Source organism: Pinus tabuliformis, chromosome Q (genome assembly GCF_031772625.1).
Source record: "Pinus tabuliformis cultivar Carrire ecotype Pingquan chromosome Q, CPIR1, whole genome shotgun sequence".
Lineage (NCBI taxonomy): Eukaryota > Viridiplantae > Streptophyta > Pinopsida > Pinales > Pinaceae > Pinus > Pinus tabuliformis.
In genome coordinates this window covers 893015165-893030359 of record NC_142296.1, presented here as the reverse complement: position 1 = coordinate 893030359, position 15195 = coordinate 893015165, and positions in this window count along the sequence as shown.

Here is a 15195-nt window from a genome sequence, read left to right as displayed (position 1 = left end):
GCTGGACCGCTTATTTGTGTTGATTTACATGGTGATCAAGATACTCTTGCCGGTGTCACTTTTACATTAACACCAGAAACCATTTCATTGGCAACCAGCATACCAAACATTTGAGAACCATGGAACAAGAGGCAGAAAATTGACCGACAACACTATGAACCATACATCAAACCTGGTTTTTTGAGACATCTCAGGAGAGTGTTTCCTTTTTGGTACCTCAAGGATGAATATGCTCCTTTAATGAAACTCATCATGAAGTATTTCACCTGTGAGGGCCGGTTCTCCCATTTGTATGCTTATCACATCGGGCTGCTGATGCATTTTACTTGGGTACGGATGATGAACATTCCTTATTTCATATGCTGAAACATAGAGAAGATGACCTCTCTTGTGCAGCACAAGACCCCTTAGCAGCAGTTCAACAGTATTTATCATTTTGCTCTCATCAAAATTGTGGTCGTTCATCAGCTTGGTTTACAGGGCCTCACTTGGGATGACTTCATCTCTCGTGAGTTTTACAGAGCTTCATAGGGACCATCAGAGGCTGGGCATGAGACAGGTGGATCTTCTTATCAACATGAGGGCCATGAGACTGCTAGTGTGTCAGTGTTCATCTCCTATCAGAGGGGTACTAGACGGTTGTTTGCAGCAGCAAAGCGAGTTTTATCTCCACCTGGGGTGGAAGGGGCCTCACTTCCTTCATCAGCACAGCAGGTTCAGGACTGAGGCAAGAGGCCTCTACTGGAGGAAGGACTATCAGGTGAGCGAGAAACTGATTTCATCCTCATTGAGGGTGATGATATTGACATGGGCCCACAAAGTGCAAACCTCAGAGAGATCATCAAGGAGCAGCAGGCGGACATTGATGCCTTGTCTACCAACTTATATAGAGCCCAATGGAATATAAATTATTTGGAGTAGAGGAACAAGTAGCTTGAGGATCAGCATGTGGTTATGGAGTAACAAAACATTCAGCAAAACCGCCAAGGTGCCTGAAGGAGGATGGTGGAGTTCACCTCCTTGGAGCAAGAGATCAATGCCGATAGGGAGTCATGGCTCGAAAGAGTCAATATACACTTGGAGAGGAAGCTGGAGAAGGTGATAAATAAGAAGAATATGCTTAGAAATTTGTCATATCATTATTTGTCCCGGAACTTGGTGTGCCAAGCAAGAATCAAGAATTTGAAAGCAAATTTGAAGAGAGCATCAAGGAGGCAAAAAGAGGATGGACTTCAGATTTTGGCTGAGGCTTCCTTGGCCCATCACAGCACTTGATAGAGAAGAATCAGCCCAAATTTCAAGAAATTTGGAGCAATTTTTGCATTTTTGCAAATTTTTGGCACAAAAAACAGGTTTTTTGCCCTATGCGCTGTGCCACATGGCGCTCGCTTTTGCTAGAGGCCTCCAAATCTCAAAAACTCAGCATTTTTGGATTTGTCATGCAAAATTACACTTGTCTACCTATGGCCAAGAAACTTGGGCAGGTTTTGAGCCCTCAAAAAGGTCAAAAACACTCAAAAAATGACCTCACTGCCCCTATTTTGACACACAGGAAGCAGTGTTCGGAGAATGGACTTTTGGGGGAGCAAATGGAGGCCAAATTGAAAAATTCCACTTGGGTTGGAAAGTAGACAGGCATAATTTCTAGCAAGCACACCTAGAGCTTATTTGTATATTGTGAAGACCTCCAAAAGTGGGTCCAAACAGGCGCTAGGCATAGAGAATCAGGCACGGTGCATAGAGGACAAATTGCCAGTTTGACCAAGTTTTGCTCTGTTTTTCGCCCAGCTTCGCCTAGTTTGACTTTTTCACTTTCCTAATGGAAAATTATGATGTAATTTGATGAAAATTGATGGATTATGATGTAAATATGTTGGATTTTCACTTGTAGAGGTAGATTCATCAGTTCAAAGGTTGTTAGAAACTGAATGAATCAGATCCCTTGTTTCTAGAGGCATGTTGTTATGTTGCCTAGTTTCTAGTTCTCAGTTTAGAATTAGTTGGATCAACCCCTAAACTTCTGAGCTCGACCCCTAGAGGCAAGGATGAGCTATGTTTGTCTATATTATTTTATTTTTCAGTCATTAGCATGGTTGGACTCTTGAGAAAGCCTTGAGCTTCATTGTACATTCATTTTCAGTATTTTGGCTAAGGAATTGAGACCAGGATTCGCAGCACTCTTTGGGATTCATGTGGAAATTTTTCTTGGTACAATGCTTCTATTTGTGATTTTGAATTTGTTTATGTAATTGCATTTCTATCTTATTTCTTTTGAACTAAACAAATGAGAGTGTAAGTAGAATTCTTTGAAAGTGCAATGCTCTACTTGAAGTTTGCTTTAGTTATTTGATGTTTTCAACTATTTGGGCAGGATTCATGATTGCTCTTGCCCTCTTCAACACCTCACCTGTCTTTTCCTTCCATCTCACTAAAATTTAAGTGCCAAAACGATTACCTACCTTTCCCCATCAAGATCTCTGTAGAACTGAGCCTCAATCCCCACACCCCAAAATGTGTCTTTCCCTTTGAGCCAACAAATCATCATTTTATCAAATCAAACTCTCTTGCACATATACCTAACCTAAGGTCAGAAGATATTTCAGTCATCTCAAGCCCCCATAGATCATAATTTGCTGAGATTGACCTGGAGAGAGCCCTCTCCTGACCTGGTAGGGCTAGCTACCAGGCTGAGCGTGGTTTGATGTTGGCCCTGGATCCTACCTTTTCAGCCTGAGGTAAATCTAGGCACTAACATGACCTATCATTATGGTTTATGATGGTTACATGTGGGTTATGATTTTGATCTATGATGGTTGTGCTTCAAGCCAACCTGATGTGACATATTTATACATGATGATTTGATCAAAGATGCTAGTTTGACTTGTTGTGACAGGAAGTAAACATGATTTCAAGTGTACCTTATTGACAAGCTACCAATGGGGTATGATTTGAATTTATTTCAATTTATTTTGAATCTAATGGAAGTTATGTGCTTGGTACAGGAAAGCATGAACATGCTGAGTTGGGTGATTGAAATCAACTACAAGAATTAGCAGCAACAACGAAAGAAATTGGAAAATGCAACACTATGTTGGTAAAGCACTTCAAGTGCAGGGCCATTGTGGACACTGGTACCCAATAGTGTCCATTGATTTCCATGAGCATGTTATGGCCGGTATGATGTGTTGAGGCAAGTATTTTCCTTGGTTTTTGTATCTTCCGATGTGAGGAAGCCTTGCCAAGGGATTGACTACCCGAGATGGAGGTGCCAACAAAACTTGGAAGGTGAGTGACTGCACAGAAGGGGTGACCGGATTCCCGAGGGATTGTGTAGCAGAGAAGGGAAGGTCATAAATGGATTTGTTTTGGTCATTAGCATTGCCAGATGGAATCAGATGCACATTGGGAGTGTGCCCTGGAACAATGAGCCAGTAACTATTCGCTAAGAGGACAAGTGGCGCAGGATTATAGCGCTGGACATTGGATGCAGATTTGACTTTACAGTGGATTCTGGACTTCTAGAGAAGGAGGTGGATCCTAGTATTACTTTGAGGGTGGAGATGTGAGCCTCTGGATTCCCTTGTTGCAGATGCAGGCATCATATTCTTTTATTTGTTGGTTGAGAAAATGTGTATATGTGTATATGTGGTTATTGTAAATATTGTAATGAACTATGTTATAAAGCTCCAGTATGCGGTGTGTTGTCATGATGTTTGATTTTGAGTAGGTATTTCATTGTAAATACTTCAATGAGCTATGTTATAAAGCTCCATGGGCAATATGTTTTGTTTTCAGCATTCATGTTGGTTATAGGTGTCATTGAACATCGAGGATGGTATCCCCCAAGGGGGAGGGTTCGGTAACAGCCCTGGAGAAAATTCCATGTAAAAAAATATAACACCATGGTCGATGGGACATGTATTCCAAGCTACTTGTTGGGTAAGACATTCTAGTGAGTGTTAATTGGTTGTTTATGGCCAAGGAAATTGGCAAAGGCAATGGCTAAGGTTTTGGAAAGGCATTTATTGGCATTTTATTTATGAAAATGATGGAAATTAGGAGAAAAGGAAGGTGAAAGGTCACAGGTTGCATGTGAGGAGGAAATTGAAGGAGAAATATGGAAAAGGAAGAAAATATGGGCCTCATTGATAAAAAGGCTTCCGAGGATCAGTGGGTAGGGCTTGCTCAATTCAGTTTTGGAGCACTCTCACTATTCTCTCTCACTCTCTCATACTTTTGGAGACTTAGAGTTTTCTTGGAGCACTCTTGGAGGGTGTGACATACTTGTATTTTTGGAGCAAGAAGGTAAAGGAAAAGCAGCATAGCACAAGAAGGCATCGACATTAGCAGCTACATCAGATTTGCTTACAGGTACCGAGTTGCATGTATGATTTCTTCACTAGTTTTGGCATGCATGACTTATGCATGTGGTTTCTTGGTTGTGATCTATCATTGGCATGGTGGATTGGCTGGATCAACAATGGATTTCCTAGCCTTTCCATTTCTGGATAACCATGGTGATTGTGGGTTTAATTTCATTGTTTTGTTTTGGTTGGTTCTCATGTTTCCTTAGCTTGGGTTGAGTTATTAGTCCTGGAAGCCCTGGTTGAACAAACGCTCTGTAAGCCCTGTAATAGCTTGGGTTGAGTTACTAGTCCTGGAAGCCTTGGTTGAAAAAATGCTCTGGAAGCCCTTGGTGGGTTGAGTTACTAGTCCTGGAAGCCTTAGTTGGACAAACACTCCGGAAGCCACGTATAAGTTGTGGGTTAAGTTACTAGTTCTGGAAGCCTTGGTTGGACAAATGCTCTGGAAGCCCTGGAAGGCTTGGATGGAGACCAATCTGATGATGTTTTTTGGTGATGTCCGACCGTGAGGTGGAATAACTATTTGATGGGTTGAGGTGGATGGCTTCTGGAAGCCTTGGATGAGTTTTGATTGATGTGTTCTATGAGATCCCACATTCATTCTTGGAATATGGCATGGGGGTGAATGGTTGAAGAGAGATTTGGATCAACCATTCTATAGTCGGGTGGAACTTGGTAGTCCCATCTTTGGTTGGTTCATTGCATTCATTGATGAGAAATCCATTCCTTGATCTTCATGTGTAAAGGTACTGATGCATTTATGGATTTGATGGCTGATATGTTTATTATATTCCTATTTCTATTATGTTGTTTATATTGTTATAGACATTTTTGTGCCTTGCATCACTAAGCATGAAATGTCAATAATTAAGGGATCCAAAGTCCCTAAACATGTTGTTCCTACCCCTAGAGGAACAAGGCCAGCAAACCACAGCAGCTTATAAAAGTTCTCCACCTGAAAACACTCAAAAACAAGTGAATTCTGGATCATGTCAACTGCTCCACTGAGCATCTGCGCTGAATGTCAAGTGCTCCACTCTGTACCTGCGCTGAATGTCAACTGCAAAGAAGGCCACCTGCGCTGAGCGTACTTGGACAAGTGGCAGACTCATTCCTCAAGGTGTCAATGCCCAGGAAGCTTCCAAAATGACACTTGGATCAGGGAATTCGACTGGTGATGAGTAAGAGGTTCCAAATCTCCAAGTGGAAGTTAGAATCTCCAAGTGGACTCAAGAACTGAAGTGAGAGAGGACACTAGTCAGCTTCATGCCAGCCTCAAGCTGACTCATCCTTTCTCCAAAACTCCTATATATAGAGCTCTCTCATGAGGTCTAGGGAGGCTGGATTGTATGGTAAAGAAGTGCTATTGGATTGTGGTTGGATCATTGGGTGTTTATGCTTTTGAAAGGGGACTGAAGAAGGAATTCCTTGCTGCTGGGAAGGAGATGCTGGGTTGGAACCCTATGGGTTTGTATCTCTTCCTGAACCATGTTTATCAATCAATAAAGCTTCTTGGTTCTTTCCTATATGCTGGTGTTTATTGTATGATTTTCATTGGTGTATCTGATTTACTTCTAATCCTGAATAATTTATGAATATGTATATTTGTCTTTGTATTGTGTCTTTCTCTTGTTGCATGTAGCTATTCTCTTGTCACAGGTAGCTGTTCTCTTGTGATCTCGAGGGAGCAAAAGCGAGGAGGCAAGTAGCTGTGGACACACAAAGGGGAGGATTTAGATCGAGGGACAACCAAAGGATAACGGTAAGTCTACCAATCTCCTCTCTTTCATTTTCATAAAGGAAAGAAACCGAAGTAGCTGCATTCGTTTGTTGCTAAGGCCCTATCACGCCTTAGGTGGATAGGATCGTCCTGCATAGGCATTTTTCCCCACAACAAATTGGCGACTCCGCTGGGGAAGAACTTTGCTTTAAGTCATTTTGTTTGAGCTTGCATCATTGTTTACCTCATAGACTCAACAGCAACAATCGAACTGCTTTGCAAAGTAGAATGTTGCTGCTTTGATCCTTTACTGGGTTTTTGTCTATGATCTCAACAATGGACTCATGAATGACTTGATGATCCTTTGTGATAGTCTTTAGTACCCTTTCAAAGTATCCCTCTGTTTATACCTTGCTTGTGTTTCTGATTTGGCCTGAAACAGTGGATTTTTGAGCATTTTATGACCCGGAAACCAAGAGAAACGAGAGTTTCTCCTTTCAGTGCAGGCACTGTGAAGGCAGTCTACATTTCAACGCAGGTCCCGTGAGGGCTACCTGCGCTGAATGTCAAACTGACAGTGTTGCACCTGCGCTGAACCAGTGTGGCCTTGTGCAACTGGGGTTCCTTGCTGTCTTTTTGCCTGTTTTGATATCTGTTTTTGCTGCCTTTAACCAGCATAGGTACCACATCCGTAATCCCTTTTCTTTGCTTGTATTCAGCCTCATTTTTGTACAAAAAGACTGTAAGTGTTTTTATGTGTTTGTGGCGTCATTTACAGTTTTCCTTTGCATGAGCGAAATAGTCATCCTGTAGCCTTGATTCAGATCTGATTGTGTGATTGATTGTGATCTTAGAAGAGAGTTCATTGGCTGTTTGCAGTTTGATCTATCATTTGCTTTTGCTTATTGGTTTGAATTTGTTACTTTTAAGTGTCGAAACAAGTATTTCTTTCGAAAAATCACAAAGTGATTGTAATCTCTTCTACCCTTGCTGATTTGGGAAAAAGTAAACTTGTTTATTTTCAGTCATTTAAAAGCAAATTCGAAGTTGCGCAAAAAGCTTTCTTTGTAGGCATTTATACTAAGAAAGTGAAAACAAACACCTGCATTGTGCATTTGCATTTTGATAAGTTTGCATGTTGGATTTAGGAAGAGTGCATTAGAGTGTGCTGATTGCTCTTTGAGAAAAGATAGTCGCTCTCTTTTCCCTTAGTAGCTAGGATTTTCAAAGTTGAAAGATTATAAAGCTTGCTTATCATCTTAGACTGCATTTAGGAATTTGTACCAATACATCTCGTGGTGATCCTGAAAGACAAACTTTAAAAAGATCAACTTAAAATATATTGAATGAACCTAACAACGCTTTGCAACATAACGCTCACAGTAGAGGTCTAGGTAGAGACGTGTTCCGGCGTCGTTAAACGTAGTGACTGTCGATCTCTACGAAGGTGGGTGATTCCTCCTGAGAGACGATAGCACTAATACGGACTTGTGCTCCCACGTACCGTCGCGTATATATTGGGAGACCCCTATAGGCATTTATCCTTTATCCTTAGGAAGCCGTGTCGGCCGCCCTACTGATCGCGATGCAGTGAACACAGCATTCACGAAGATCGACCACCCGTACCGTAAAACGTATTCTGTGGTTTCGCGAAAGGTTTGGCACACCCTCTGCCTAGATCTCCAGAGCAGTTTCTTTTGGCCTTTTTCAGACTCTATAACAGAAAAAGTCCAACCGAGCATTTGTCACTTCGGGCTCGTTAAAACATCGAAGGAGACTAGAGTCATCTTTAGCTTTTTCTCGACTCTTTAAAACTGAAAAAGCAAGTTGTGTCTAAAAGCGTCTAATAAAATTCATTCAATTCGGAAACATAATTCCCCTTTTGTATTTTAGTTGATCGAGTAATCCGCAACCGTGGAAGAAAGTCAATTAAAACCCCGTCGTTCGCGGAGGCTTGCGAGTCAACCGTCTTTGTCTCCGGAATCGAAAGTAGTACGGACAAAGCGAACTCGCTTGACCGGGTCAAAATCTCCTATCAAAGTTAGAACAACTGTTCCAACAACATCTGAGATCCCGGTTACTCCAAGTATTTCTGGAAACCCTGCCTCTATTGAAGAAGTTCAACAGCCACAGAGGGACAGTAGCACTGATCCTGGTCTGAGAACAAGTACTTGCATTACTGAACCAGTTCCATCTGTAACCGGTCCAGAGAGTCTTGTTGCTCAAACAACTGTCGCTGTCGAAACAACCCCTTCTTCGGCACCAGAAATCTTTTACGGACCTGACGGTCTTCCTCTTCCACCTGGTTTGATTGCAATAGAGGAAATTGTAGAGGACCCGCAAGCAAGTACTCCAACTCATTTTGGAGTAGGTGTCACTCTTTTTCCTTCTACATCAGAAGTTTGTCCATCACCAGTGGAAGTTCCTGTAGAATCGCTAGGCAGTCTATTGGATAGACTTAAAATGTCAGAGCAACCGTCGACATCTAGGACTGTGTCGAATGACACAGCGACGGCAGAACTCCCTGCCGCCACTCCGACGATGTTCGCCGGCGTACCAGCTGTCCCAACTAGCTCTCAACAGCTAGAAGGAGTCCACCCAGGGACTATTTCGACAGTGTGGTCTGTTCCAGTTTGTTCTTCCGGTATAATACCTGGTAATTCTTATGTTGAAACTAGACAAATTGATCCCTATGGAGGTCAATTTGGGCCATCCAGTCCTCAAAGGCAAGCCATACCCTTGAGCTCCGGATTGCTACCGTATGGGGGGAAATATGCCCTTTCATTACCCCCTCCGAGAGGATACCCATACGACAGTTCTCAACAGTATTCAGGTTTGGCTGGAGTTACGACAAGTGGTTGGGTACCTATGTTACGCCAACAGCCAAGAGTTGTGTATTCTATGCAACAATGTGTACCTATGTCTAGCATCCCGACGACGCCAGCTATTGTAACCATGTCGCAAGTTCAAACGATGCCTGTTGTATGTCAACCCCAGGTTGTAATGCAACAGCCCCTTGACCCTGCAACACAACCACAATCGCCAACTGCCGGGACGACACAGGTCCAAACGGGTACAATTACCCCGCATCTTGGTCCGTCGGTTAGTATAGCACAGCAGAACATGGCTTCACAGCCATGGATGGTGCAGTACCAACAACCACAGTTCCAGCAGGTGTACCAAGGATCTGAGCAACAGATCTTTGCGAATAGTGGACAACCCTATATTCAAAACGGGTTAAATCAATCACTTTACAGTGGTCAAGTCCACCAGCCGTATCAGTCATACCAACATCAGTTGCATTATGCTGGTATGCAAAGGCCTACTGCTCAGGCGATTCCATCGTATCCTGGGTACGCCTCGCCAAACCTGAATCAACAGTTACCATTCGTGGCAACTTTAGAATTACTAGATTTACATCGATTGACGAACGATCCAATTGCCTATGCCCATTGGTGGCCAGCGATTCCTCACAAGCTTCCATCGGACATTCCTAAATTCAATGGAAATCCTGGCGAAGACCCGTTGAATCATGTGATGACTTTTCATCTGTGGTGTTCGTCGAACACCTTGAACGATGATTCGATAAGGCTTCGCCTTTTTCAGAGGACATTGACAGGTCCGACGGCTAAATGGTATATTGAATTACCTAGAGCCTCTTTCGACAATTTCAGTTCCCTAGCCACGACTTTCGTAACCCACTTTCAGTTACCTATAAGGTACGAAACTGGAACAGAGATCTTAACCAATTTCAAGCAGACAACGGCCACACATATATCCGATCATATACATGAGTGGCATCGTCGTCGCAGAATGGTAAAGACTTATGTTCCAGATCAGCTATTAGCTGAGTGGTTTATAAAGTCGCTTCTTCCTGCTATAACAGAAGATGTGGCCAAGGGAGGGATCGTAACAGAGGAGCAGGTTATTGCTCGTGCCCAGTATTTAGACTTAGTATATACTCAGTCTGGCACGCTCTATGATAAGATACTTGACGCCCCCAGACCGGAATTTTCAATTCCTCCTCCTCCTGGATCAAATAGTGACTCTCACGCCGACGACGGTGTGATTGGCACTGCAAACGCAAATTCGACAAGGGATTCGAATAAGAAAGCCCGTAAGACTTCGAATCAAAAGGCAAATCAATAAATTCTTGCTTCGGAAATAAATGCCATATCTGCGGATAAAGGCAAAAATTCCAATCAACCAGGAAGCAAGAATAAGCAAAACAAAGGGAAGAAGAAGAAACAGGGTGAGTCATCCCCTCAAAAAACTTCTTCAAACCCTCCTGAAAATAGGAAATTTCCTTGTCAAATATGTGATGAGGAGGATCATTGGACGAAGAATTGTCCATACAAAGCTGAACTTAAGAAGTTTTTCAAAAGTTCACACACCTCAGCTGTGCTGACTGATCCATTTCCTAATCCAGGTCAAAATATGGTTGATAGTGGAAATGCTTCCCCGTCGCAAGTGCTAATGTTGTCGATCTCTAAGCAACAAAATGATGCTTTGATTTCGACAAGGAGTAAAGATTATGGGAATCCACAGGTGTCAAACGACAAAGGTAAACATCAACCAAGTGGTTCGACAACAACTTCGGCAGAAGTTGTACCCCCCATCACGCATGAGTTAACAATAAAACCGCCAAAGGGAGTAGTACACAAGTCGACGTTTAATCCTCGCGCCAGGGCGACGCAGCATTATAACATAGTGGAAGATTTGGCCCAATCGCCATCCGCTATGTCGACTCTTGAGGTACTGCAAAATTGCCCATCCCAAAGGCAGGCGTTGTTATCAGCTATTGGTGGAGTGGATCCTAAGGATTCCAATCTTGTATCCTTTGATCACAAAGGATATGATCCTCAGTTACCAGCCCAACTAGCTTTCCTTATTCAAGTGAAAGCACTCAACAAAACTGTTCACAGAACAATTATTGATGAGGGGGCATCGACATGTATCATGTCGATGAGTTGCTGGAAAACTCTCGGATCTCCAACCTTGTCTCGATCTTCGACAACACTAAAGGCATTCGACGGAAGGATGTACACCCCGTATGGCATCCTAAATAACTTGAAGGTTGAACTAGGAGGAAAAACAGTGGAAATAGATGTTGAAGTCATCGATGGCAATCTTGACTATAACATCCTACTGGGAAGACCATGGATATATGCCATGGCAGCTGTAGTGTCGACTTATTTTAGGAAGATCGCATTCCCGTTTGAAGGAGGGATTACGATCGTCGACCAACAGAACTTCCTCCCTAATGGTTCACAAGTTACAGGAAGCATTCCCATGATCCATGGAAGCGACCATTCAATTCAAGATATCGGAGTAGGCCTATTGAAAGACCCCACAATGATGGGAGCTTTCGCGTTGCCACCTCCTATCCATATAGGAAATATCCCGTTTGTAGCAACATGCAACATGATATCTTCCTTGAAGGTCGCAGAAGACAAAGTCGTCATGGATCATTCGATGGTTTTGCCACCAAGCCCTATAGAAATATTGTAGCAATCAATGTTTCGAGCATGGGAGGCGAACCCAAGTCAACGCTCGTCAAGCGTTTGGGTAGATAGGTCTGGAGAATATGGTACCCCATTAGATCCTTGGTCGAAAGTGCATGGGACTGACGAGGGAATCTTACAATCAATGTTGATTGAGGGGGCACCATGGAATGATCACCACCATCGTTCCCTTCTTCCGGAGTGTGAAGAAGATACTCAACACGACCTTTACCACCCTTCAGTTTTTGAATTCCTAACAAATACTGTAAATACGGTGGATTCCGAGCGAAACTTATCCAATATTGAAGAGACTATAGCCATAAATATCTCGACAAAACCTGATGTTGTAGAGAATATTTATGTCGGCAAAAGTTGTTCCCCTTCAGAACTGGAAATATATGACGCTCTTTTTCGCGAGTTTAGAGATGTCTTTGCGTGGTCATATGATGAAATGCCAGGCATTGACTCGAGTATTGTTGAACATGAAATTAAAATGTATCCTGATGTCAAACCAGTAAGACAACGGCTTCGACAGGTACACCCTAAGAAAGCCGCTGCCATTAAGGCAGAAGTTGAGAAACTTCTCCATGCTGGTTTCATCTACCCGGTTCCTCTAACTGATTGGGTATCGAATATTGTCCCTGTTATGAAAAAACAAGGGACAATAAGAGTGTGTGTCGACTATAGGGATGTAAACCAAGCTTGTCCAAAGGACAACTACCCTACACCCTTCATCGACCAGATAATTGATGAATGCGCCGGATGTGAAATCTTTTCCTTTATGGATGGATTTTCCGGGTATAATCAAATAAATATCTGCCCACAGGACCAGTCAAAGACTGCATTTATTTGTCCGTGGGGCACATTCGCTTATCGAAAATTACCCTTTGGTTTAAAGAACGCAGGGGCGACGTTTCAGAGGGCAATGAATTATGCCTTCCATGACATCAAGAACATCGTTCAACCATATCTCGACGACCTTCCGGCTCATTCGCGAAAGCGGACTGATCATCCGCAGCATTTGAGAGCGATATTTCTACGTTGCCGACACTACAAGATAAGACTCAATCCGCACAAGTGTGTGTTTTGCGTCGGTTCTGGTCGTTTACTTGGCTTTGTAGTCTCCAAGGATGGGATTCGTCTCGACCCTTGCAAGGTTCAGGCAATCATTAATTTGCCTCCACCTTCAAATGTGCTTCAGATTCAGAAACTCCAAGGGAAAGCAAACTTTCTGAGGAGGTTCATTCCAAATTACGCAGAACTTGCTAAAGGTTACACTCGTCTTTTGAAAAAGGATGTACCTTTTGTCTGGGATCAGGTCGCGCAAGCTTCCTTTGATGCTTTGAAAGATTCCCTAGTAAGAGCATCATTAATGTATGCCCCAGACTATCAAAGAGATTTTAACCTGTATCTAGCTGCAGCGGATACGACCATTGCGATGGTTTTAGTGCAAGAAGTCGATGGAATTGAACATCCTATTTATTATTTAAGTAAAAACTTAAATGATACAGAAAGCAAATATTCCTATGTTGAAAAACTAGCGCTTGCAGCTGTTCAAGCGATTCAAAGGTTTCGACATTATGTCCTCTTTCGGAAAACTACCATTTTATCAGATTGCAACCCCATGACTTATATACTGTCGCGACAGTTGCTGGGGGGCAAATATTCAAAATGGATAGCGATCCTTCAAGAGTTTGATCTGGAATTTGTAAAATCCAAATCAAAGAAAGCTCTAGTTTTCGCGGAATTATTGTGCGATCTCCCATCGTCGTCCAACGATGAAACATCGGAAGAGTCAATCGTGGATGAAAATTTGTTTCTGATATCTACAAGCGATGAGTGGTATGGAGATATCATAGTTTATCTCCAAACCCAAAAATTCAGGCCTAACACCTCTCACTCAGAACAGAAACGTATACGATACCAAGCTAAAGACTACATGATCGTCGGTGAGACGCTTTACCGTCGTGGTATCGATACAGTTCTGAGGAGGTGCCTTAGCCATGAGGAGGCCGAAAAAGCCCTGAATGAGTGTCATTCAGGTGCGTGTGGGGGGCATCAATCTAGATATGCAACAGCACAAAAAATCTTACGAGCAGAATACTTTTGGCCAACCATGTTCAAAGATTGCATAATCGCAGTCAGAAGTTGCCATGCATGTCAGATTTTTGATAGCAAAACCAGAAGACCACCCGCACCTTTACAGCCAATAGTTGCTGTTGGGCCTTTCGCCAAATGGGGCATCGATTTCATGCAATGTAACCCCACCTCGACCGGGGGGCATGGGTATATCATAGTCGCCGTTGACTATTTTACCAAATGGGCCGAGGCGATGCCTACATTGGATAACACTGGTGAAACAGCTGCCCTTTTCTTTTTCAATCATGTAGTCGCCAGGTTCGGCGTACTGCAGGCTATAGTTACAGATCATGGATCGCATTTTCGCAATCACATGATGGTTGAATTAGCTGCCAAGCTAGGGCTATCTCACGACAGCTCTACCCCGTATTATCCGCAAGCCAACGGACAAGTTGAGGCAATCAACAAGGTCCTGAAGCGTATGTTGCAAAGGATGATCGGGGTTCACAAAAGAAGGTGGCACCTAATCCTGTACTCAGCCTTGTGGGCTTACCGAACATCGGTAAAAAATGCCACTGGGTTCACACCGTTTCAACTGGTGTATGGCCTGGAGGCAGTCTTACCAATCCAGTGTGAAATTTCGTCTCTTAAACTCGCAATTGACCTCCTCCCTGGAACTTCGGAAGAAGAGGCCCGTTTCTTGGAGTTAATCCAGTTGGATGAAACCCGTCGTGACGCCGCTTTGGCTAACGAAGCCCATAAGAAACGAGTCAAGGCGCAGTTCGACAAAAATGTCAAACCCCGTGTCTTCTCTGAAGGTGACTTGGTCTTGCTTTACGACCAAGAATCCGACAAATTGGGAGCAGGAAAATTTAATTCTTTATGGATGGGTCCCTACATTGTTAAACGAGTGTTAGCAAAAGGAGCCTACGAGTTAATGGATTATGACGGAATACCACTGGCGCAACCCCGCAACGGGTTGTACCTCAAGCGTTACTATGCCTAAGTAGTAACCTGAGTGCTTTTGTTTTATTTTGTTTTCGCTAAAGTGTTTGTTTCGGTCGAGTAATCCACCTTTTTCATTTGTTGCAGATGTAGAATTTTTCTGAGACATATGTGGGATATGCCGACGGAGCGAGTCGTAGTTCGCGGAATCTATCCTCCGCAGCCTGGGCCATTTTTGATCCAAGCGGCGAGTTAGTGAGTTTCAGAGGTGTGTGTATTGGGAAATCAACGAATAACATCGCTGAGTATAGCGCGTTGATAGAACTCCTCTCTGATACCATCGCCCATGGTGTACGCTGACTAATCGTCAGGCTAGACTCACAACTTGTGATACTACAACTCAATGGTATATATTCGGTCCGCAATCCAGCTATTTATCGAATGTTTCTAAGGGTTAAGATTTTGGAAAGACAGTTTGATTCAATTCAATACCAGCATATTTCCAGGAACTTAAACACATTAACCGATTCATTAGCAAACTATGTATTAGATAGACATTTGCGACATTTATAAAAGGAAATGC